At 35.3% G+C, this 26,870-nt stretch overlaps 1 protein-coding gene and 1 long non-coding RNA gene across 4 annotated transcripts in view; one reads left to right on the top strand and one right to left on the bottom strand.

Annotated features, from left to right (window-relative positions):
• Nucleotides 1–26,870, top strand: part of MDFIC2 (MyoD family inhibitor domain containing 2) — a 111,740-nt gene that overhangs the window by 11,343 nt on the left and 73,527 nt on the right. The window lies entirely within an intron of this gene.
• Nucleotides 1–26,870, bottom strand: part of LOC118356102 — a 132,961-nt gene that overhangs the window by 55,725 nt on the left and 50,366 nt on the right. For all 3 annotated transcript variants that reach the window (XR_004819434.1, XR_004819433.1, XR_004819435.1), the window contains exon 3: nt 9,573–9,638. This is a non-coding gene — a long non-coding RNA (uncharacterized LOC118356102). The remainder of the gene's footprint in view (nt 1–9,572; nt 9,639–26,870) is intronic.

Genomic DNA, 26,870 nt, shown 5'->3' with positions numbered 1-26,870 from the left:
AATTTATTCCATGAAGAGGGAAAATTAAACTAAGGACTTTTTTAAAAATTAAAATAACAACACAACCTAGAGGCATAGTGTTTTTATAGATCATAAATATATTGAGTGTCCAAATTCAGTACTCTGGTAAGCCTTTAAATTCTTGTAGGCAAACATCTACTAATTAAAAGACAGCCACTCTCGAGTCTCGGTCTTCCATGCTAAATGATCAAGTGTGAGATCTGTAACATAACTTGCTCTCTGATAGAAGAACGTGCTCTGCCTCAGTTTTACTTAAGGAAATCAGTCTCATCTTGGACTCCCCTGGAACCAACTAGCAGAAAGAACGTGTTCTTATCATTTAGAGATCAATAATGCTCCATAGGAACCAAATTTACATTTTGTTTACTTATTTATTTATTAATTTTAATTTTTTTCCAAATTTAAATTTAAAAGCACTGAACAGAAAAAAAGTTACATAGTTTAAAAATTATATATGTACTATATAAAATTATATATAAGATGTAACTATGTATAATAGTTATATGTATATATATATACATATATAAACTATGTATAATAGTATATAGTACATAAGTATACATATTATATATATATAATATATATATAACTATGTTCCTCTAACAAAATATTTTATTCCATTCTTCTCTCTGCCCTTTCAACAATACATTTGTCGACTGTCTTCTATTTGTCAGATAACACAATGTTTCTATGAGAGAAGTCAAACATAAATAACACTCAAGGTGCCTACAGTAATCAGTGTATGTGTGATTGCAGGGGGAGGTGGTAGCTAAGGCAAGTTCACCATAAGTCAATAGATTTAAATACAGCAGATGCTTAAGTATTAGATTGTTAATAGATTGCTCAAGGGCAAGAGTATATCCGGCTTGCTTATCTCTATTTCTGAGCATCTAGATAACCCCTAGAACACAGCAGCTGCTAAAAAAAAAAAAAAAAAAATGATATGAATAAATGAATGAATATACAAATACATTTCAAAAATTCTATGAGATTCCGAGGTAGGAAAAAGTACACCTAGAATTCTGAAAAAGTGGAACTTGAGCTGGGCTATATAAATCATTTGTAGGGTTTTAGGAGGCAGTAGCATTACAGACTGATGAATACGATGATCTAAAGTGGAGACAAAAAAGTCCAGGGAATTCAGAGAACGGTAGTTATGTTTGGCTGGGTGAAGGGTATGTGTGGGAGAGCAGGAAATAAACCTTGGCTGTATTTTAAAAGGCTTTAAATACCAGACTGAAGAGAATAAACCAAATATCCTAAGATGAAGAAAAGCGATCAGATATATCTGGGGTTAAGGTCAGGAGAGCAGGCAGGACCTAGGGTAACAGAATCAACTCTGCACTCTAGAAAGATCTTTATGAAGATGGATTGGAAGAAACAGAGGTGAAAGGTGGAAACAGAGGGACCAGTTAGAAGCTTGTTGCGTCCACAGATGAGGAAGAATGATTTCTGAATTGGGACACTGGTTGCCAGGGCAATGGAAACAAAGGTACTAGCATCCAAGAGAGTGCTGTCCCCAGTGCCTTGGCCATAGACTGGATATTAAGGGGTATGAAGAAGAAGGAGTTATCAGATATTATAGAAAGCCTCTGGTTTGAAACTGGAATTTCTAATGTGTGTGTGTGTGTGTGTGTGTGTGTGTGTGTGTGTGTGTGTGTGTGTGTAGCCTTACATAAATATTCTATATTTATTTCAGAAAAATTAGAAGATGTGAATAGCCAAAATCACTCCAAATCCCAACACCAAGAGATAGCCACTTTACATCTTTCCTTCTATTTTACATTCATGAGTCAATGTTTGTATGTGTTTGTATGCATGCATACAAAACAAGCAATTAGTAATTAATAAATTAGTAATTTTAATAAAATCTGATTATGCAATATATTTAATACTGTGTTTTTCTTACTTGTAAATGAATATGCATTCCTTTCCAGATGACTATAGATGTACAACATCATTTCAATGATCATACACGTGGTATTCCACTAGGAAAGTAATAAAATACAACCAATTTCCATTTTTGGATATTCAGGTTGTTTCCAATTTTGTGCTTTTAAATCTCACACTACAACATCTACTAGAAGTTCCTTATAAGTGAACGAAGGACAAGCATCTTGCAGAGTCCTCACACATTACCACTGGCTTACAAGTGACCGCTTCCAATGTTTTGTATATCAGTGCTTCAATTTAGCTACATGACAGACATGTGCAGAAGGCCTTAGCATGCTTTTTTTCTATAAATGAAGAAAGTTAAGTCAGAGATATTTAGATAATGGGTCCTAAGTCTCATGGTTAATGAATACCAGGACTAGGTCTCATTCCAGGTATTCTGATTCCAAATCCAGTGCTTTCCCACTATGGACTCTGCTTTGAAATACACTTGAAGGTAGATAACCAATAACCCTTCAGTGGCACTTATTTTAACAACTAAAATTAAAGGAGCTGGGAAAAGTTTGGAGAAGTCATGCAGATGATGCATATTTAAACCTATGATTCATTTAGCTGGATTCTCTCAACACCTATCTTCAGCCCAGTCATGGTGACTCGAATGGGAAGGAGGACTTAGTTATGACATCAGGCAAAAATTCAGAAGCCAACTTATCTGCAGATTGTAGTGATTAAATAGTTCAGGATGAATTACAACTCTGTAATATTACACTGCATTCATATTTAAGAGATAACAATTAGAGTCCAGCTCCCATAATTTCTAGTCACTTAAGACACAAGCGAGTTATAAGAATTAATCATCTCAATATCTTTCTGTTGAAGTTGGCTAACTAAGCAAAAAACATGGCCCATGGAGGAGGGAAGTGAGTATCTTATTTTGTTTGTTGATCTTTGTGAAACAACCGCTTGAAAAATAAAACATATCATATCAAAGCATGGGGGGGAAATACCTCTAATGGCAGAATCAACTATAATCAGATTATGAAACAACAATATATTTTTGCATGGCCAACAAACAGATCAAAAACCTGCAAACTAAAGGGCATTTAGATGCCAAATCTAACTTTAATTTTCAAATATCCCTATCTGGTCATACCATCTCTCCAGCAAGAAAATTACATTACACACAGTCCTGCTTTCTCATATTCAGCAGGTAGCCCCACACCATCAACCCTAGACATGACTTTGATTTTCCTTGTTATATTTAGAATTTTAAAAAAAGTTTTCCCTTTAAATCTTTAAATAGTAGGATTTAGCAAAGAATAAAAGACACCACTCTGTAAAAGCTTTAAGCCAGAAACAAATATACTTCAGATAGCCATTACGGGCACTGCATCCATTGTATTTTTCAATTATGAATTAATCTCAGTTACACTTCAGTGATCAGAAGTCTGTGAGTTTACAATAATAACATGTTTTAGTTAAAATTATAAAGCTTGGAGTTCAAAAAAGCTAGGTAGTCAAATGATGCTTTACAAATTACCTGAATTTTTAACATCTACCTCACAGAAGGAAAACAACAGTAACAAAATGCTTAAGGAAGGATTTTAATTCCTCCTTTTACATAAGGAGAAAACAAAGTCAAGTACTTTTCCACTCTCCAAGAAGAAATGTAATGAAGCTCAAGGAATTGTGTTTACCCAAATAACGCTTATTATTCTGCAAGGTACCCAGACATATCCAATAATAAGCATTTGTATTTCTGTCCAGTTGAAACTATAGACATTATATTAATTTGGCATTAGCAAGCAGAGAAACTAAATGAATAACCTGGGGGTTAAACGAAGGTACAGTCTAATTACAGCCCTTTAGTGGCTCAAATATCTAAACTGTTAATTTCCACCAAGACATTCAGTCTTTCTGCGGTTTGTAGCATTTACCTTACAACCTCTATCTCAACTTTCCCTAGAATATTTAAGTAAACAGGTAGGCTCGTTGGTTCTTTCACTTTGTTTTCATAAGGACTCATTTTACAGTAACTAACGATCCAGAACCAGGCAAAAGAATCTATACAATTATTAAAATTGTCCAATGTTAAATTCAACAAGAGAAGCATGCTTCAATATAAATTTGGTTTGTTCTCTCTTTTTTAAAAGATGTATTTATTTTAGAGAGAAAGAGAGAGAGGGAGAGAGAGAGAGGGTGAGCACCAGTAGGGGCAGGGGCAGAAGGAGAGACTCTTCAAGCAGACTCCGACTGAGCATGGAGCCTTACGTGGAGCTTGATCTCACCACCCTGAGATCATGACCTGAGCCGAAATCAAGAGTCAGACGCTCAACCTCAACCGACTGAGCCACCCAGGCACCCCTTGTTCTCTTTTTTAAAGTAGGCAGGGCTCAGAGAAAAATAGGTTTGCATCATTTCTGAAGAAATATCTGATAAGACATGATCAACAAACATTAGTAAAACCATGATACACTGGGGGACATCGACCAGAGCCTGGCAACACACTAAACCAGAGAGGCAGAACACAGTACTGAACAGCATGTGAAAGAAGCTATGCTAAGGGCAATAAGAAAATGCTAAATGCCAGTAAGCACAGAGGGGCCATGATTAGATTTGTCTTTTAAAAAGACCATTCTGGCAGCAACGTGGATTGGAAAGGAGGAAAAGCTGATTGGTGGATGGCAGGTAGGAGGAGGGCTTATGGCAGCCAAAGTGATAATTAAAAGAATGACAATGTAAATGGGAAGAGAAATTTGAGAATACATTGAAAATTAGAATTGTCAGGACTTCCTGGTAAATTGGTTCTGGGGATGAAGGAGACAGAGACATCAAGGACAGCACCCAGTTTGCTGGGGAAATAACCTCTTTGCTCAACTGGAAACACAGGAACAGTGTATACTCTCCCGGGCATGAATTAAATAACAACTCATTTTAATTTTTAAAATTTACCTTTAAAAAAAATTTAAATGACCTTATCTGGAAAAGTATGTTAACTAGTGTCAAGGTGTTCTGACAGGTCTAGAAATTGGGGCTGAGTATTTTTCGGATTTTGATGAACTAAAATGAGGCCCATCATATTCTCTGGTAGGTTCTGGAAGCAGTAGTTACTAGGGAGAAAGTATCATGTGTAGTTTGTTTACATCTCTTAGGGAGACAATCAGCTGATAATTTAGAGAGGGAAAAGCAGTATAGGGTTCAAACTAAATTTTATTAAACCTCATGTGTTAAACTACAATTTATTTAGGGGCTTATGGGAAAAGGAAATCTAAGGTTTGTAAGAGATGCCAACAACTCCTTCATTTTATCTTCGCTTTATTACAAAGTGAGGAAAATGTTTTGATAAACAAGGCTTTCCCCCTTTCCCCATCAGTAAACATGCTGCTGCTTTGAATGGGCTGTCAGATGTACAACAGTTTTAGAATTCTGCTGGTGTCCTCAACAAGCTGCCACCCAGCTTAGACACTCCCTTAAATGGTGTTCCACGAGGCTGTGAGGACGATGAGACACAGGGCGGGGGTCGTCTGCTGGGCACTTCTGGTGAAGATGTTTATTTTGTTTCATTTCCTTTGGGAGAAGATGGGTGGCTGGTTGCTTTATTTTGTTTTGTTTTTGTTTTTTTGTTCTTTGGCCACTAAATTCTCATTTAAATGCTGAAAAGTTTTCATGTGATGCCTGACAGTGGGGAAGCCATCTTGTCACCATAAAGTTTGTTATCAGACTGATAATAAAGCTATACACCCAACCCAGAATGACACAGGGAAAAAATCTGTTACAAGAGTTGTTGAGCCATGGATTTGATCATCCTTAAACCACCCTACTTATGAATTGGCACACGAGAAATAAATTACCTTATTTTAAAGCCAGCGTGAGTTGGAATTTTCTGTTATTTCCAGACGAAGGCTACTTTCCTGAATCAGCAAAAATGAATGAGAAGTACCGAGCACCCAATAATAACTACTATTATTATTACTAATTTAGTTTTTTTCTAATGGCTTACATTTTAGGTTTCTTCCTCCCTTTACCTGACCCTTTTGAAACCACCAGGGAATGTGTGGTTTCTTATTCCTTTCTCTATTTCCCTACACATCCACACAGTGCCTGGCAAAAGTAAGTGCTCATAAATATTGTCAAATTGAAATGAAATGGAATTTAGGCATCCTCAGGCTGTATGATAAGGTCTCATTAGCAAAAAGAGAAAATGTCTTATAAAGGATAGTATGAGAAAAATCCATGTATTTTTCATTCTTAAGAATGAAATATTTTTCATTCTAAAGAGAAATATAAATTCCCATGAACTGAGTTTCATGGATACTGGTGGGCCAGTTTCATGGATACTGGTGGGCCAGTATCATTTTGAACAACTGACATTTCTAAAGCACTGAGGAAAAGAAATGAAGATGAAAATACTCAAAACATGACAATATCTTTGTAAAACTAAGCTGCATCCTTAATAAAAATTGATAAATATTAAAAATTCATTCAACTCTTGCCCAAAGTACCCTCCTTGATCTCACATTCATATTGCTGAGTGATAGCTTGGGCTCTGTGTATGCTTCCTCTTTCATCAGATAACTTTGCTCTTTCTCCAGCTCCAAAAGTCTCTTTAGGCCTCAGTGTGTAATACAAAAATAAATAAAGTAATGAACTAGAATTTGGTACAGTTAATTTACAATTAGCAAACATGACCAGGCTCCTAAGAAAGTCTTTTTTCTGTTTTTCAGTAAGGTTCAGATCCTCGTTCATCTTTATTTTTTTTTTCCTTAAGACTATCTGGGTGAATATTAATGTCATAAAAAAAAATATCCTGTTACTTCTAGTGAAGTGTTCTGTCGAATGAGCAAATGGGAAGGAAAGGAACAGACCTATTAAAAAGTCTTATGTGGGGACAAAAACCAAGCTAACACCATTTTATCTCCCTACAGCACCCAACTAAAGCAAAAGTGTTTTGTTTTCACTAATCTCTAACTAAAATTTAGAATTCCCTCCAATCATAAATATAGGCAATATCACAACAGTGGTATTGGCGACAACTGTGATTTTGTGAAGAACAGAAATCACAGATATTTTCATATCACACTATAATTGTCACTGATATCTCAAAATAGTTTCTTCTTTTCTGTTTTAATTTTAATTCCAGCATAGTAAACATACAATGTTATATTAGTGTCAATACTGTTTACTCTTATCCCATCATTCATATTCAATTTCTAGGTCTTATTTAACTTCCCAATAAATATGCACATAGATTGCTCTATCAAAAAATTTCAAATATTTTGCTAACTGTATATAATTGGTTTTCTATGTATTTTATTTTATGTATTTAAAACATTATTCTGAGAAGGGGTCCATAGACTTCATTAGGCTTCCGTGGCACAAAAATATGTTAAAGACCCCTGCACTAAAGGAAAGCAAACAAGCAGAACACTTCCTGAAATCTGAAAAGCAGGGGTGGGGAGTTGGGTTGGGTAACAATGAACCTCTGCCCCTCCCATTGTATAATATGCTACTGATTTCCGGTCAAACAACACAAATCAGTGGCCCAAGACTGCATAACCAACAAAGTCTTCCCTTCTTTCAAGGAGATAAGCACTTCAATTTTTAATCATCGATTGTACATATGTTTCTCTTATTAAATAATTTTAAATCATAAATATACTAAGCTTATTTTGAAAAAGTTGCTTATGTAGGAAATATAACCATGAGGGTAATTCAGCCACTTAAAAAAAAGTCTGAGGGACACCTGGGTGGCTCAGTGGGTTAAGCATCAGACTCTTGATTTTGGCTCAGGTCATGATCTCAGGGTCCTAAAATAGGGCTTTGTGCTGGGCGTGGAGCCTACTTAAGATTCTCTCTCTCTCCCTCTCCCCCTGCCATGCCCCCCCCAAAATATCTGAACAAAACTATTTTTTTTTACAATTTTTGTACAATTCCATTGTATAATCATAAAAAGGAAGGGAATTCTTCCCTTTACCCACAGCAATAGATAGATATATGATAATTACATAAATAACACCTATATCTATATAGATACATATCATTAAATATATAGTTTTAAACATCTGTGTATCATTAAAGAGAATATTTCATAGGTGTCATACTGGAAGTGAATTTTATTTTTTGTCAAATTATTAGGTGGCATAAAAGGGTTATTGCTCAAAAAAAAGAAAATTCATCCCAATACAAAATACTCTTGCATAAAAAATACATTAAAATGTATAACAGATACAAAGTACTCCTACATAAAAGAATTTAAAAAACAAGTTTATAAACTTTCTTTTCTCACTGTCTCTCAAACTAAAGGAGCCAGACACACACATAGCTTGAATCCCATTTTGTAATTACTTTCAGATTCACTTAATAGTGATTAATAGTAATTGAGTTCACTATGTATCAGGCACAGTGGCTGAAAATAGCTATCAAGGGGAACAAGGCAGGCATAGTAACAACACTCAGAGGCCCCCAGTCAAGCTAGAAGATATTACATACTACAAATAATTGGCTAAACACAACTGATACCAATATTATAAGAGAAAATCACCGGGTGTATATTCTCACTTAATTCTTACAACAACTCTGTGAGATAGGTACTACTATCTTCATTTTGTAAAAAGAAGCTTGAATTCAGAGAGATGAGGTAATTTGTCCCATAAGGGGGCCACAGAGCTACCAATATAACAGGGGAGATTAACACACACAAAATTAGTCATGAGTAATAGCTTTATAATTAATAAATTAATTATTATATTTATAATTCATAATATTAATGTTTACCTCCTTGAGGAAAGAGATCATTTATTCATCCTGAAACCATCATGTCTCATATATAATAGAACTCAACAAAGGAATGACTCTTAATTAAAAATAAACCATTGGACAAATTTAAGTAAGAGATGGAGAATGGGAAAACAAAGTATTATACTCCTACATTCTGCCAGGAAGTCAATGACAAGATCTGCAGATGCAGACTACACATCTTGGAACAAAGTGAGGTTCATCCTTAGTTTAAAAAAAAATAAAAGCACCATCTGGTTTACAATGGAAGTGATGTTTATAATCGAAGAGGCCATATATACGTGGGGGCTGGGGGTTTAGGAAATTTCTGTACCTCCCTCTAAATTGTTTTATAAATCTAAAACTACTCTCAAAATTGTTTTTAAATTAAAAAAAATAATAAACAGACAAAAGAAATTTATATCACTCATTTGATGAGCATGTATTATATGGGTAACAAATACTTTTGCATCTTGAACTCTTTGGTTCTAATCTACTGTCAGTGAGGCCTAGGCTGCTGTGTTGAAGAGGACTCTGAGTGGGATAAGGGGAGCAACACTGTCTTGAGTACCAGAAGGAAGAGTGTCAGCACATTTGCCAAAGATTTGGCCGTTTTGTCCACTGATGTTCCTGACCCTGTGTTAAAAGTATTGTCCCTTCTCAGGAGAATATCAGAGTATACTGGCAGATATGGGCAAAGAAACAGGAGAAGTATTATATACGGTGACAGGTGCCAGAACACAGCCAGTTCAGGATTGTGGGCCAATCCAGAGAAGGGAGATAAGAGTTCTGCATGGAAACATTAGTAACTCGATTTATTAGTTCTAATAATAACAGTGTACATATATGCTTACAATTTGTCTGCTATTGTCTTAAGTACTTACATGTTTGAATTCATTGAATTCTCTCAAAAAACACATCAGATGGCTATCAGCATTACCAACTGAGCTCTAGAAAATAGAAGTAATTTGCCCAAGATCAATACATGGTAAGTGGGAAAGTCAGATGCAAAACCCTTACGGTCCAGAACCCTAGTTGTTAACCATTAAAATAGGTGAAAAATACTTTTTTTTTATTTTGCACAGGATATGTGTCGTACAGAGATAGGTAAAATTACTTCAAGAATATGATTTTCCTTGGTAAGAAACAAATAATTTAGAACTATAGCGATTAAAGTTTAACCCACGTAACATTGTCAGTAAAATATCAAAAACATAGATCAGCTACACCAATTCCATTTACTCTTGATGTTTGTCATTATTCAAAGACTGCTTTTCTTGCTTTTGTTTTTGTTTCCGGAAAGGTTAACACAAATACATAAAGAGTCAAATACAAATTTTGAGAGTTTACAATTTGGAATTGAGTTAACCTTGCTAGAAAATTTAGGGCAAGATTACAGAAAGAAAAAATCATAGGAATGAGCAAGTACAAATATCTAGGCCTTGTCACTTTTCCTGCTAGTTAACGTTCATTAAGTCTGTCTAATGAGATAAAAACTATGAATTAAACACAATATGACCCTTGCTTTCATGGAACTTTAACTAGAACGAAGTGACAGTTTTAAGAGTTGTACTCATGAAAACCAGTCTAATTGGGCTTTCAAATGAAGTTCTATTCAGGACGTTAAAAAGCCATTAGCCAGTATTTCTGCCACGCAAAGACTATGTAAAGGCTGTCTGTTTGGGGGGAGGAAGGAGAATAACATTCAGGGATCAGAAACAGAGTTAAGATTAATAATCTTGCGAGATTATTAACAGCACATATATTAACTATTTGATTTTTGACATTTTACACATTCTTTTAAAAATACATTATTTATTCACCATCGAGATTTAACAGAGGTTAACATTTGGCCATATTTTCCTCAGATCCTTTTTCTTTTTCTTTTTTTCCTTCTTCTTCTTTTCTCTTTCTTTTTAAGAAATAAGCATCTCATACTCTTTACTCTGTCTTACTCTGTATGAAATCAGAACTCTAAACGACAACCCCCTTAAAATTCAGACATCCAAACCCCAACCCTTATCATGATAATTGCTACAAAGAACCTGACCCAAACATCAATCCCTTTTATCTGTGCAAGGCCCACAGAGGGAAGTGGGTGACCCAATTACGTCCATTATACAGATTAGGTAACAGGAACAAAGAGATGCTGAGACTAGTCCTCAAAGTCCTTGTTCTTTGCATATGTCTATAGTACCCAGGAAGAATAATGATATCCATCAGTCTAAATAGTAACTACCCAGATTCAGCTACTGCCAAATCCAGGCCCTATTAATTCCACTATTATTGAGCATTTACCATCTGCCAGGTACAGTGCATTAAAAACACAGACCAACCAAAAAGCAATCACTCAGAGTACTGCATCATTTTGCAAGGCTTCTGCAAAACTATTCCAGTGTCTTCCCTTCTAATAAAGCTGGGATTTACAGACCTCTCCTGCCACAGGACTGCTTATGCTCCCGACCACCTAGTGCTGGTATCAGTGCCGAGATAAGTAGATTCTATTATTTGATTATTAATCACCCCAAAGCCATTGCTGAAGAGAATCATACTGAGGTTTCTAAGGACTAGCCCCCAAACTCTTGATGACTGGGATATTCAACTGCTTCTTTAGTCTCCTGCTCCATTTGTCTTGTTACCAGAGTTAGTCTTGGTGACAGGCATACCTTGGACACCAAAAGTTGTAAGACTTATCTTTTATTTCCCCATTTCCTGTTTTGCATTGGTGAGAAAATGTTGGCAGATTTGTTCACTCTACAAATATTTACTTAACACCTCATTTTTCCAGCCACTGTTCTAGGCTCTGTAGAAGGAATTAAAAGAAAAAGTCATATGTGTTTACATTTTAGTGGAGAATAGTAGGCAATCAACAAACAAGTATATGGAATACCTGGTGTTGAGAAGTGTTAAGGAGTAGAAGCAGGTAGGGTATAAATTGGGTAGTCAAGGAAGGCTTCTCTGATTAGGTAACACACTAGCAGAGACCAGAATGAAATGAGGGCAAGAGCCACATTTATACCCACAGGGAGAGAATTTCTAGCATGAGGAATAGCAAGTGCAATGTCCCTGAGTCAGGAGAATGCTTGCCATGTTCAAGGCCAAAGAGGCAGGATGAGCCAGCTTGAGTGGTAAGAGTGAAGGCCAGAGAGGCTCAGGGGCTGGAAGAGAGAAGATTTTAACTTTTTGTTAGGGAGGAATGAAAAAGCATTAACACATGTAAGTAACGTGATCTGATTTATGAAATTTAGGTGGTTGGAATAATACTGGTGGCCATTTGGGAATTTGGTGGGAGAACACATCAGATTCCAAGTGGACAGACACATCTTCTTGAGTCGTGTATCTGTCCAGAAGGGCTTCAATTTCAAGCCAGGACTTGCCATGTTGAGTACACAGGGCGTTCAAGCAGGTCAAGGGGCCACCTACATTGGAATCACAGTTTTTTAGGCATGAAGATTTCATGAGACCCACCCAAGACATGATGAACCAGAATTTCTGTGGCTGGAGCTAAAGAATCTGCATTTCAAACAAGTGCCCTGGTGACTTATGAACGTAAAAATTTTGGACAACTATGACATCAGGAAAAGCTTAGCAGAGAAGAGAATTATTGAGCTGAGTTTCAAATAAAAGAAATAGTCCACCTGTGGGGAAGAAGCAGGAAGTAATGATGAGGAGGATCCCTCAAGGAAAGGAACCATCATGGATAAACACTTAAGAGACATAAAATATCATCTGATAATTCGATTCCTGCATTCGATTTGACACAACTGTGTGACCTTTTTTTGAACTTTTACCCTGTGCCAGACAGGTATGTGGTCTCATTTTATCACCTCAATCACCATGAAAGGGGATTTAAGGGAAGTGAGGGTCAGAGAAACTAAGTGGCCTATCCAAGACTACTTGGCTACTAAGTGGTAAGGGCAGAGTTGAAGCAAATGTGGTTTAATTCTGAAGTATGGGATCTTAATTATTAGACGAAGGAGAGTCAAATAATGAAGTCTGAGAGATAAGAGAACAGATCAGGAGGTCCCGAATGCCTTCCTATAAGCCAAGACACTAACTTGCTACTTGTGTCATTTCATTTGTCTTTATGACAGCCCTTTGACTTGGGATGGTTTGCTATGCTTTACAGAAGAGGAATCTGAGGCATAAGATAACATAAGTTACTATACCAAGACCAGTCATTTATCAATTTGTAGAGATAGAGATGTCAACCTAAATCCCTAAGATTCTAAAACTTGTGTTCTCACTACCTCTCTGTGGCCCATTATATTCTCCACACATGATCAATTGTACATAGAAAACATATGCCAAACCCAAGTGTATTTTTCTTGCATTTTCTGTACATGCAGCATATAAAAGCATTTAAATCTATTAAAACAATAGTGCTGACAACACCAAGCACTGGAATAGCACAGAGCAACTGGGATTCTCATATGCTACTGATGGATGTACATTTTGGAAAACTGCAAAGCAGTATCTACCCAAGGCTAAACAAAACAAAACAAAACAAAAAAGCAAAATCCCATTGTACAATCTAGCAATTCTATTTCCTAGGTTTGTACCTAACAGAAATGAGTGTTTTATACCCCTTGCACAAGAACATGTGCAAGAATGTTCAAAGCAGGTTTATTCAAAATGTCCACTCACTGGGAACAGCCTCAATGTCCCCTAACAATAAACAATAAAGTAGATAAATGAATTGTGGGATAGTCCTGAAAAGAAAATTCTACACAGCAATAAAAAGAATGAACTACTGGTACATGTAAAAACATGGGTCAATCTTACCTATAAGATACTCAGCAAATGAAGTTAAAGATAAAAGAATACACATTATATGGTCCCATTCATATGAAGAAGAGTCAAAAGTTATCTATAGTGATAGAAGTCAGAATAGTACCGTAGTTATTCTTGGGGCAAAGGGGCTGACTGGGAGTGGGGTGACAGGAGCTGTCTAAGGTGCTGAATGTGTTCTACATTTTGAAGGCTAGTGGTTACACGGGCATACGCAAAAAATTAAATCAATCCGTATGCTCAAGATTTGTGAACTTTATTATACATAAGTAATATCTCAATAAAATTTTAATTTATAGCGTTGAGGAGCCAATAAAATCTGGCCAGCAGGCTAGTCATCCTCTTATTAAAACTGAGTTCCATCTTAATCAGATCTGCTCTTCCCTTCATCCCCTGTAACTGGCACATAATGGGACTCAGCAAGAATTTATATAACAAATGAGCACATGCCTAATTACCCAAGTTCCCACCCATCTTCAAGTGCATCCACCCTTGTTCCTCAGATGAACCATAGACCACGGTGGCAGCAGGCCCTTCAGCCCAGGAGGTGATAGAACCATCCGCATACCTGGCCATACTTTCATTAGAAGAAATAAACTTTAAAACCAAGCACCAGTTTTGCAGTATGACACAGCAGTATTACTTGCATTAGGCCAATTTTCCACTTATGACAGCAGTAATAGCACTAAAAGCCAATAAAAGCGTTCTGTTCGTTCAGAGATCGGCTTTTATGGCTTATTCTAAATATTATCAAGTGAATCAAGAGCCGTCATTATAATGTCTAAAAAGCCTTCATACCTTGTAAGCAAACAGTGTGACTTTGACAAATAATCATTAGCGTGCCTGTGTGAGGCCAGTACGGGGGAAAAAATCAAATAACTGATATTTCCGATTACATAAGTCATTAAGGTAATGTAGGTTAGTTTCAGAATAAACAAAATGGATTTCATATGTAAAATGACATACTATTGCTTTCAACAATATAGTCTTCTCGGTCCTTATGAGCATATAAGGAAAGTCCAATAAAACTTCTGAGGGCTCAGTCAATCACAGAGGCTCAGCAAATATTTCTCATTTAAAGTAAATTTCAATAATTCTGATCACATTAATTTCAGATTTGGTGATTACTCATGCATGTCATTTACTAAAAATGACTTGTGTTGTAAGGAGTCCCTTAAGAAAAATAAATAAATCCAGTGAAAACGAAGACATTTGTCTTGTTAATGTGAGGACTTTTCCCGGATTATAGTTGAGAACATAAACTTTCAGGAGGATAACATGCCAAAATTAAAGTTGACTGGATCAGTGGTTGGTAAACTTTTTCTGTAATTAGCCAGATATTTTCAGCTTTGCGGGCTCTACAGTCTCTGTCCCAACTATCCAAGTCCGCCATCCCAATGTGAGAGCGCAGACAGTATATAAACTTGTAAATGTGGCTGTGTTCCAATAAAACTTCATTTGTTAGGAGGGAAAAAAGCCATTAGGTTGTGTTCGACCCATGGTCCATAGTTTACCAAATTCTGCACTAGACTATACGATACAATAGGACTACACCTGCTTAATTCACCATGGTATTCCCAAGTAGGTATCTAGTACAGGGCACAGGTTAGATATTTGGTAAATATTTACTAAATAAATACCGAATAAATCATAAGCCTTAAAATTCCATCTAATTCATTGGTCAGCCACCTCTAGGTGTTACTCTAAGAAAATAACCATAAGTGAATGCAAATTTTGCTATGAGTCCTTGTCACGATATTTGTTTATAATAGCAAGACAGAAGTAATGATAATGTCCAACACTGGGGGAGTTGATGAAGAAATATTTATATTAATTAGATAGGATGTTAATCACTCATTAAAAATGATATGCAATATCAGAAGAATAATATTTAACAATATTAAAATATCTTCAAATACATGAAGTAAAATTTTTATTACAATAAAAAACTTTATTCCATTAAACAAATATTTATTGAACACTTACTCTATACCAAGCATTATTCTAGACACTGAAATACAGCAGTAATAAAACTGGCAAAAATCTTGCCCACATACAGTCTATGTCATACTATCCTAAATATGATTGTGTTTTTGTTAAAAAGAGCATATACATATATATGTCTTTGTAAAGTTTGGAATGCTTTTCATCAGAATATTTTTAAAAATTAATTGGGGGCGAATGAAATCATGGGTAATTTTATCTACACACTTTGACTAAAAATATTAACCAAAACTGATTAGGTAATACGTATTGCATCAATAATAAATAATCTGATTTTAAGTAATTATTGCCTAATTAAACACTCACAGGATAAGATACAGATGTTAGAATTATTTTTGCAAAAAAGTCCTTATTTCAAATGTAATTTATTTTATTTACCAGGCCCTCATATAGCACTTATTACAAACACACACACACACAAACACACACACACACAACAATGCTCTAAGTACTTCACAAATAGAAACTTCCTTAATCCTTGCACCAACCCTATGAGGTAAGTATTATTATTATTATCATCCTTAATTTACAGAAGAGGAAACTCAGGCCTGAGGGCTTGGGTAGTAACTTACCTAAAGTCACAAAACTAACCAATGGCAAGGCTAGGATTTAAACCCAAGCTAAAAGGCTCTAGGGCAATCATCATGAATACTACTTGGAAACACAAAATACAAAGCAGATAATAATTTGTTAATTCAACTTTTTTGTAAGTTAAAATTTCTAACATTTTTAAAATTATAACATCAGTGAGAATGATGAGCGGATACTTCTGACAACTATAGGAATTTTTGTTTGGAAGTTACAAATGACAGCTAAGACTTAAATCACCGAGAGGGCAGCTTATTTCTGCAGTGAACTTTGGAAGACAAAAATCTTTGTTATCACAGAAAAGTAGTTTCACATGGTAATAGATTTTCTTCTCCCTTTTTATATAACTCATTTTGCAAAACTGGTAAAAATCTCTAATGGAACTAGCCCAGAGTTTAGAGAAGTCGTAAGATATTTATATTTTAAAGTTAAATCGCTAGCAATATCTAATAATTTTTACAACATTCCTTAGTGCTTCTAAGTTAGTCAGTCAGTTTAACACTAATTATCTGCAGAAAATACTTTTCAAACATATCATATAACACCCAGTTGATGAACAATGTTATTAAAAATTATATATCAGTGCTCATTTCTGTCAGATATTTATTCTATATTTTAAAAGTTAAGTTTATTTTGTTGAATATGATGACTCTAAACCTTGTTTTATTTTCATCAATCATAATTTATTTGCAATCAAAACACCAAAATGTTATAATCTGAATTGCCTCATCAAACTCCCTGAGATTCAAAAAAAACTCCACTCTCTTTCCAAGACATGCGTGCGTGCACACACACACCCATAGAGGCAGCTATTCATTGTATTTATAATATTTATAGCAATCTCTTTTTTCTGAAAGTCCAATAAATTTTGGTATCAAAAGCAAATTCTGGACCACATTGTATATTTCACTACTAAACAACTCTGAAAAAAAAAAAAACAACACTGTCCTTTAAAAACTGTGATCAATTAGTAATGCCTGTCACTGGCATCATACATAAAAAATGGCAATGTCTATGTGCTGCAGAGATCTATGCCTTGCCTTTCTCCCCTCTGACACTATCAAAATGCCTTCATAAACCAAAAACAAGACCCTGCACTTCTTTTTTTAAAAGTATCTTTATAACTCAGACTTTACTCAAGTATTGATTTTTTCCCAATTAGATGACATTATTGTATTATCTGGAGTTTACTGTTTTAGGGAGGATTTTTCTGGAGCATCTCCCGGGTGATGGCAATCATCCTAAAATACTCCTGGAGAGAAACAATTCTGTGATCTCATCCTGAAGCTTTTAAGACTTCCCTTTGGATTAAAGGTTTTAGCATCTCATTTTTAAGAAGAAAAAAAGAGGTGATAAGTACTATATAAACACATATTTAGAGTAATCTTCAGAGAAATTGTTGAGTCAAGAAAGTTTTAATGAACTACCTGGGCTTAGCACACTTGTTATTCCACCTCTGGGACCAGCATTCACATCTGCATGAAAGCTCATGCATACCTTTCATGTCTCACTGATCACTGGGGTAAATCTCAGCTTTGGCAGCCCTCAGGATCTGATCCATCTTAAGACAGCCTTTCTCAGACAAAACTCAGGCATCTGGCTGGACTTGCTTTGGTAACAGGTAGGCAGGAGTGTGAGAAGATTATTTGGAGGTAAAACGAGGAGGGAGGATACTATTTTGACATGGATCTTAATGGCACCAGTCAGAAGGCACAAGCCTAGAAAGGGCTCTTCAGAGAGATTGTGCAGATGTTGCTTGCTAGCTCTCTCTTATTGGAATGATCTCAGATCTCTTTTCCATTTCTGTTCCTCCCCAAAATCTTGCTGAAAGAAAATTCTGACTCAGTGACACAGTAAATATTCATTTACACTTGTCAACGAGAACTTAGAGGAGAGTGTGGGAGAATTCAGAGGAAGGATCAGAGGGTTTCCGCATTCCAGCCATGCTACAGATTCTATCTAAACTCACAATTCAAAATGTGACATATATAAGTATATATAAAAATATACATAATATAGATTTATATTTTATAAACTATATAAAAAACGTTTTTTATAAAGTTAAACATGCTCTTACCATAAACCCAACAATTTCACCCTTAGGTTATTTACCCAAGAGGAATGAAGACATATGTCCACAGAAAGACCTGCACAAGAATGTTCGTAGTAGCTTTCTTTCTATGAACTCAAAGCAGGGAACCTCCAAATTTTTATCACAGGAGATCAGACAGACAAATTGTGGCTTATTCATATAATGGACTATGCCTCAGCATTACAAAGGAATGAACTCAGTAACATGGATGAATCTCAGAAACATTAGGTTGAGTGAAATAAAACAGACACAAAAGATTACACACTGTATGGCTCTACTTCCATGAAATTTGAAGAAAGGCAAATTTAATCTGTAGTGACAGAAAGCAGATTGCCGGTTCCCAGGGGCTGCCTGGTGAGAGGCATGGTGACCGCAGTGGGGCAGGAGGAAGCTTTTTGGAGAGATGGAAATGTCCCGCACCTTGATCATGGTGGTGTTTTCATTTGCCAAAACTTCACCATACATTTAGAATAGGTACACTGTATTGTATATAAATTATACTTCAATAAACTTGACTAAAATAAATCACAACTCTTGGCTTGTGATGGGGATTATCATTACTGCTTAAAAAAAGTGTTTTACTCATCATAATTTTAAACTCTATGAATCAGGGTTAGCAGGTCACTCTGTTATGCTTTCTCATAGGTTTTTAGTGTAAACAGTCTTGGCAACTAGTATTCAAGGCTCAGCCCTGCCCCTGTCTGTGAGACCTCCTTAGATGGGTCAGTTAACTTACCAGGGTCTCAGTTTTAGTAGTAAGATGACCAGGCCAAATTTGCAAACTGGTGGCCTGTGATTCACATTTGGTTTACATTTGCAGGTCCAGTGTAGTGTGTCTTACAGTGTAATTCTTGTTAAATATTTGAATTATGAATTCTTAAAAATCAGAAAAATTTCAAAGAAATTCCATACTTATGGCTTCTGCTGAAAAGCAAATCTCTGAGGGTATTTAATCTGCATCCCAAACGGCACCAATTAGCTGGAACTGTTTACCCATGTGTAATATTCTCCAGTTTGCCTGTTCCTACCTGGCCCTTATCATCATATATACCTGTCTAGTCCCTGGTTATTTGGAAACCCTAAATTACAACAATGATAAATAACTGGATCCTTAAGATGTAAATACAACTTCCAAGCTCTGATAAATGACCTAGGATCCAATTTTAGAGATGAAATTTTAATGTATTAAAAATCAGTTCTGCAGTCACTCATTCATGTATATACACAGAGAAAGCACTCCAAGTTGTGAAATTCCAGCCAGCCTTTTGCAAACACTGGAATAGGACTAAGCACAGCCACATATGTACTACAGAAAGTTTCGATAATTAAAATAGCCCAGGAATTAGACTGTGATCATCAGCCACTGATCAGCTAGTGAATGAAACATATTTTCATTCACTGAAACAGATCCTGTCTTTGTATGTGATGGCTCTGTATTTTTCTTGTTTTATCATTTTGGGTTCAGGATTAAATATTCTTTATAAAATAATTTTGGAAAAACTGTTCCTTTTTATTTTCTCTACTTTGAAACATTTTATAAAGTGCTGGAATTAGCTGTACCTTGGAAATTTGAAAGGACTCATCTGTGAAATCAGCTGGTAATTGAGACTTCCACTGCTTTTCTCAAAGTTGTTAGTCTATCCTGCTTGTCTACATATTCCAAATTTAAAAATAATCTGGAATTTCTAATTTATTTTCATAACTCTGAGGTTTATATTATTATATTTCTCAGAATTTTGTATTCTCAGTGTCTTTCTTTCCCTGCAGGAAAAATAAACTCTTGAATTTTCTTTGTATTCTTATTCAATTCATATTTTGGCTTCCATCTGTCTTCCTCCCTTCTCTTTTCTTTAGGATCATTTTCTTTTTCAATTTTCTTGAGGTGAGTAGTTATCACTTGAGAATAGTAATTTTCCTAAATTTACAATTAAGTCATGCCTTAAGGTTGGATAATTAGTATCACTGCCTTTTTTCCCTAAAGACAGTGTAATTTTGTTTTGATTTCTTCTCTGTCCTAATACCCATTTGGAGAACAGCATTTAAACTTTCAATTGGATGGGTATTTCTTTTTTAAATTGCCATTAATTTCTAATTTTATGTCACTGTAGTAAAATACAGCCTGTATATTTTCTGCTTTGGGGAATTTATTGATACTTTCTTATGATGTAGTATGTGATAAGTAATTAAATTTTAATTTTTGTAAATAGTGAACGTGGATATTCCAAATAAATATTTCACAGATATTTAAAAAGAATATGTATTTTCTGATATAATTCCACCTTGTAAGTTCTATTCTCCCAATCTTTATTTTATTTATGTATAAATATTTGTGTTTTTTCAACTTTTGACAGATCAGTAAAGAGATATTAAAATTTCCTATGAAAACAGTATTTTTCTAAAGTCTCTTTATATTTGATCTTGGTAATATACAGGGAGCTGAAACTTTTTTTCTGGTTCAATGGAGAGCACTATGTTCTAATTGCTTCCATTGTTAATTAGTAATAGTGGGCATTTTCTGTGTGTGCTTCTGAAAAAATAATTCTCATAAATTGAGAGTTTATAAATCTATTGGATACTAAATATTTTGTAATAATAGTTTAAGGGTTTTTTTTGTAAATGAAAGGGAAATATTTCTGAAGCAAATAATTGCAGATAAAGTGGACACTTCACTGAGGTACTTCTCTAAAGGAGTTGCCAGAATCAACAGCTCTTTTTCTAATCAGCTTTAAAAAAAAGTGTGTGGGAGGGAATACTAAGAATTTAATGATTTGAAAGAGAATGCTCAGAAATTAGAACCAATGCTCAAATTACCAAGTCCACTTTTCAGAAGGTGAACTAATCCCTTGAGTGGATTAGTACTCATATCAGATTCCTATTTTTACTTAACAGAATTTGTTTCCTAAAAAACAACTTAGTTCTCATCCGGTGAGGGTCTTTATCTTAAACTGTGTGCCATGAGGCTGCCATGAAAATGCTATTAAAAAAAAAAAACTGTATTAGAGATTAGAGTCCACAATCCTACAAAGTTAGATTACATTTTTTTAGAACATGATAGAAATAGAAATACTTCCACAATACTAAAATGCATCCATCCTTTTGCCCTTGATAAAAATGAACCTTCCCTCACTATTTGAGAAATATGAGGTAATTAAGTATAAAATCATTGTACAATTGGTCAGAGAAAATTTATAAATTGATTTATAACTGACACTCCCTTCTCTACCCCTACCCCTCCAACCCCAAGCCAGCAATTTTGGGGAATGACCCAAATGAATTTGACACATCACTCAGAAAGAGGCTAGAACTGGTCATTCATGAGAGCTTGGATAAGAAAAACTATGAGAGGCAAATGTTGGCAGTGTTTCATCCAAGCATGTCCATATGCGAAGGCTTCTCAGCCAACAAAACTCCAATATCTTATCCCACTGCCAGACCATGCCTCTTATGAGGATGGATGTGTAAGATCAATGTTCCCAAACTTCTACTTGATTTTTTTGACATATTCATGTAACATCTGGACCGATATTTACTCATTTACTTTAAAACTGATTCATGTTCCAAAAATTAAATAAATGTATTTTAAAAGAAACTCTATATCTCTGTGATAAGTAAAACAGCAAAGCACTTACAATTGCTGTAAAATGTCTACATAAAAGACAACTACAGTTGAAACAAAATGTCATTCAACTTTATAAATTAAAAATTTGACATTATGTATAAACAATTAAATATGATAAAGGATTAAAGATTTCTCTGTTAGCTCTTTCCTCCTTCACATCTACTCCAAAACCTATACCCTACCCTGTTCTTGCCTACCATCAGTGAGAAAAATATCACACTTTGGAAATACTTAACTAGATCAGTTTTTCTGCTTTCTTTATCCACATAATTCTTGTTAATCCTTTATATCTCAACTTAAAGCCATATAAAAATGCATGGCTAAAAATAAGTTCTTCAATGAAAAGAACAGAAGTGTTTATATATACTTTGTAATAAAGGGACATTCTATTTAAGGCTACTTAATTGAAATCAAAGATATAAAAACCAAATAAATGTAAGAGCATTTTCTGTTCAATAAACTTTTGGGTCAAAAGACAAACAGATCTCACATTCTCTTTTTCTCTTAAAAATGCCTACTCATCTTGAAAGGTCCAAAGGATACTGTGGAAATATCCCTTATCCACTTAATGTTGTTATTCCATATTAGGGAAGCACCTTGATGGTGTCTTTCCTGTGTCTCCACATAATGTGCCAGATATCTTTATGGAGCTCTTCAGATGTGTTTATGGTAAGGCTGTTCAGAGGAGGGAAAAAGCTTTTGTTATTTGTGTACTGATTAATGAATGGATAAGTTTAATGTGTTTTCCATCGGGTCTCTTGGGGTATTATCTCTGATGCAGGATAAAATAATAATGCTGTCATTTATTAGATACTCATTAGAAATAAAGCACTGTGGGGGTACCTGGGTGGCTCAGTAGATTAAGTGACCGATTCTTTTTTTTTTTAAGATTTTATTTATTTATTTGACAGAGAGAGACACAGTGAGAGAGGGAACACAAGCAGGGGGAGAGGGAGAGGGAGAAGCAGGCTTCCCACTGAGCAGGGAGCCCGATGTGAGGCTTGATCCCAGGACCCTAAGATCATGACCTGAGCCTAAGGCAGACGCTTAACAGCTGAGCCACCCAGGCACCACTAAGTGACTGATTCTTGATTTTGGCTCAGGTCATGATCTTATAGTCATGGAATCAAGCCCCGCATCTGGATCCGGATCCCTCCTCAGTGGGGAGTCAGCTTGAGATTCTCTCTTTCTCCCCCTCCCTTAACACCTCCCCCTGATCGTGTTCTCTCTCTCTCTCTCTCTCTCTCAAATAAATAAATAAATCTTAAAAAAAGAAATAAGAAATAAGGCACTGTGTTTAAACACACCTCATTTCAATCTCATTTAGTCACCTCATTTAAATCTTCTAGTAACTACAAGAGATAGGTACTATTATTATCCCCACTATATACCCAAGTATGCTGGGCCCAAGATTTACCTAAGGCCATACAACACATAACGATTATTTCAACTCCAGAGCTATGCTCTTAACTATTGCCTTCAGCTGAATCACACTTCCAGGCTACCATTCCACCTGATTCTTCCCAAGCCATTTGAACAAATGGATATGGTTAGAGGCCCTTTAATGTACAGGGATACTGGAACTACTGTTTCTAACTATCCCTCCTCTTGATGGTTCAACCTCACCCCAAAAGTCACAAGATGGTTGGGAAGTTTCATTTATGAACAATGTATTAATGTGTGCATGCATGGTGTTGAGGTGAGATGGCATGAAGCAGGGCTGAGGGAAGGTGGGGTGGTGTTCATCAAAGTTCCATAGTCAAAAGAGATGACTGATTTCTCTGTTAGCTCTTTCCTCCTTCACATCTACTCCAAAACCTATACCCTACCCTGTTCTTGCCTACCATCAGTGAGAAAAATATCACACTTTGGAAATACTTAACTAGATCAGTTTTTCTGCTTTCTTTATCCACATAATTCTTGTTAATCCTTTATATCTCAACTTAAATATGCTATTCTCAGAGAGCTTTACCTATCCTAGCTTAATTCAGTTTCTCCCTTGATACACAGTCCCCAAGAGTTCCCATAGATCCTTATACGGTACCTATCATAAGATTTATACACTGCTGTTACTCCTTGTCTAATGTTTGCCCAAGAATTCTTACAGCATGATTCTGCATTTGCCCTGTTTATGGCATTTAACAAAGTAAATGGCATATTGTAGGTGTTCAGTGAATATTTGTTATATAGATGAGTGACACAATGTATGGCCTGATGTCAGCAAAGATTTGATTCACCTTATTTACTTTGCTCAAATTCCATGCTCATAAATGAATCATCAGGTTGTATCTCCTACAGGAAAAGAATGCACTGCTCATGCAGACTAAGGCACTTTGATGCTTATGGTTGGTCTGTAAATTAACAAACTGAAATCTAATTCTTAGACATTAGTCTGATGAGCCTATTGCTGTGAGTAGGTCCCTGAAAAATAAATCCAAACTTAGAACATTAAACAAAAGCATATTTCTAAGATATAAAGATGATAAAATACTGCAGTATGAAAAATTACAAAATAAACTCAACTAAGGAGACAACTAGTATCCCCCTGATAAGACCAAGGCCTTTTAGAGGTTAAGGGAGGTCAGGAGAGCCTCAAGTCATTGCCATTTTTTCCCCTAAGGCAATCTATATTTTTTTAAACTACAAAGAAACACCAAGATCTTTTTGAAAAATCTATGTTATGTTTTAAATATTTATATTTTTAATCACTTTCAAAGTAATGTTTTATGTAAAGAGACAAAATGCAAAATTATTGTGCTATCTACAAGATAATTACAGAATTTTAAAAGTAATGATAATTCATTGTGAACTTCCTGCTTCTAGACATAAGGGCATAGGAGGATCTGAATTGTTCTTCCACCTAATATTAACAACTAGAAAACTCGACAAAGTATAGGAAATAGCTATTTTAGATATTTAATGACAAGAATTTCATGATTTTGATCCCTGGGAGAAAGGAAACAAAGTGTGTCCTACCATTATCCAGACCTTTAAGTTGAGGGTAATTTCTGGACTGCAGTTACAGAAAGGGAACACAAAGGGAGCCAGGTAATGTCAGTGAATTGAGGAACTAGAGACTGAAGATTGGAGAAGCCAAAAAGGATAGAATTTGCAGATCAGGGAGCCCAAAAGAAGAGACCTATGCAGAGAAATATTTGAGAAATTTGCATAGGAGTCCATTGAGGCATACCATATATATGTGTAGGATGGAAATCCCATGAGGCTAGGCATGACAAATTTTCTGAGACAATAATTACTAGAGATCTGAAAGCCAAACATTTCTTAGAAATTACTTCCAGGCTGAGAATTATTTGAATTTCCACCAGCCAAAGGAGAAAAACCTCTGTGAACACATGAACAATCAGGAGAGGCTCCAGGAGAGTCACATTTTAGAAGAAGGGCTAAATTACCCTAGAGTAAATATTACTATAGGCCCACCCTAAAATAACTTAAAAATAAAACTTAGAAGAATTATGCTGATCACAATTAATTTATTTGCCACTAGAACAAGTCTAACACACTTAGAGGAGTATAAAAATATCCAGCCCTTGATATATAAAATTTACAATGTCCAGCATAAAATAAAAATTACTAGGCAGATGAGGAAGCAGGAGATCCATAACCATAAGAAAAAATCAGTTGATTGAAAACAACCATAAATGACAAATACAATGGTTTTACAGTCAAGGGAGTTAAAACAATTATAATAAAGCAGCTTCACATGCTCAAAGATGTAAAGGAAAACATAAATGTAATTAGGAGAGAAATGAATTGCAGAGAAATAAACCAAATGAAATATCTTAGAAAATACAACACTGACAATAAATTTTCATTGATGTAATTAACAGTAGATTAGACACTGGAGATTTAAAAAGTAATGAACTTGAAAATATAGCAATAAAAACTATCAAAAGCAAAGCACAGAGAAAAAATATTGAAAAATGAAACACAGCCTTATTGACCAATAGGACAATATCAAGCAGTCTAACATAAGTGCAATTGGAGTTACAAAGGCGAAGAGAGAGATGAGAGACAGAAAAAATACTTGAAAAAATAATATCTAAAGATTTTCCAATTTGATAAAAAATATAAAGCTACAAATCCAAGAATCTCAAATAACCCTGAAAAGGATAAACATAATGCATGCACCAATCTAAAGTCCAGTTATGCGGGACACCTGGGTGGCTCAGTCAGTTAAGCATCTGCCTTTGGCTCAGGTCATGATCCTAGGGTCCTGAGACCCAGTCCCATACTGGGCTCCTTGCTCAGCAGGGAGACTGCTTCTCCCTCTGCTTGCGGCTCCCCCTGCTTGTGCTCTCTCTCTCTCTCTCTCTCTCTGACAAATAAATAAATAAAATATTAAAAAAAATAAAGTCCAGTTATGTGACACAGCATAAACTACAGAGTGAATGACTATTTGTTTTGAATCTAGTGGTACATCTCTATATATGTGTCACATATAATCTTATGTAGAAATAACTTTTAAATTATTTTATTTAACAGTAAATAAGGCCCACACAAACTGACCTTCCAAATTCCCCTAAGCCATCATGATAAACTCCACTGCATTTCCTAAAAATGCTCTTATTTCATTTTACAGACTTCCTAAGAATGTTTCTACATCTTTTAAAAAGCTTTTATTGAAGTCACTGTCCATTATGCTTTTCAACAACCTAAACATAAGTAGCTACTTAAATTCCACCTAGATTTTTTTTCCCTCATCACAGCTTATTTTATCAGATGATGAGTCTTAACAATGCATCATTTTCCATTTTGCTTTGGCCCCCAGGAATCTCAAAGTTACATTTTATTCTAAGTCCTAATACCTATTTTCATTCTGAAGTTCCTGGTACAACTATTATCCATTCCCACTCTTTCCTTATTTAGTCATTTCATCTTTATTTGAAGGGTCTATTGAAAGTAGAAATTGTTAAAAGTGGTGAAGAAATCTCATTCAATATGATCTTATGTAAACAGCTTTCATTCATTGAAATCCTCTATGCCCTAAAGACTGTGTTGAGGACTTTGCATGCAATCTCTCGTTAATCCTCATAGCAACAGTGTCAGTGGTATTATTTCTCTGTCATC

Source organism: Zalophus californianus, chromosome 1 (genome assembly GCF_009762305.2).
Source record: "Zalophus californianus isolate mZalCal1 chromosome 1, mZalCal1.pri.v2, whole genome shotgun sequence".
Lineage (NCBI taxonomy): Eukaryota > Metazoa > Chordata > Mammalia > Carnivora > Otariidae > Zalophus > Zalophus californianus.
The sequence above is the reverse complement of the archived record's forward strand: the minus strand, read 5'-3'. Positions and strand labels throughout refer to the sequence as shown.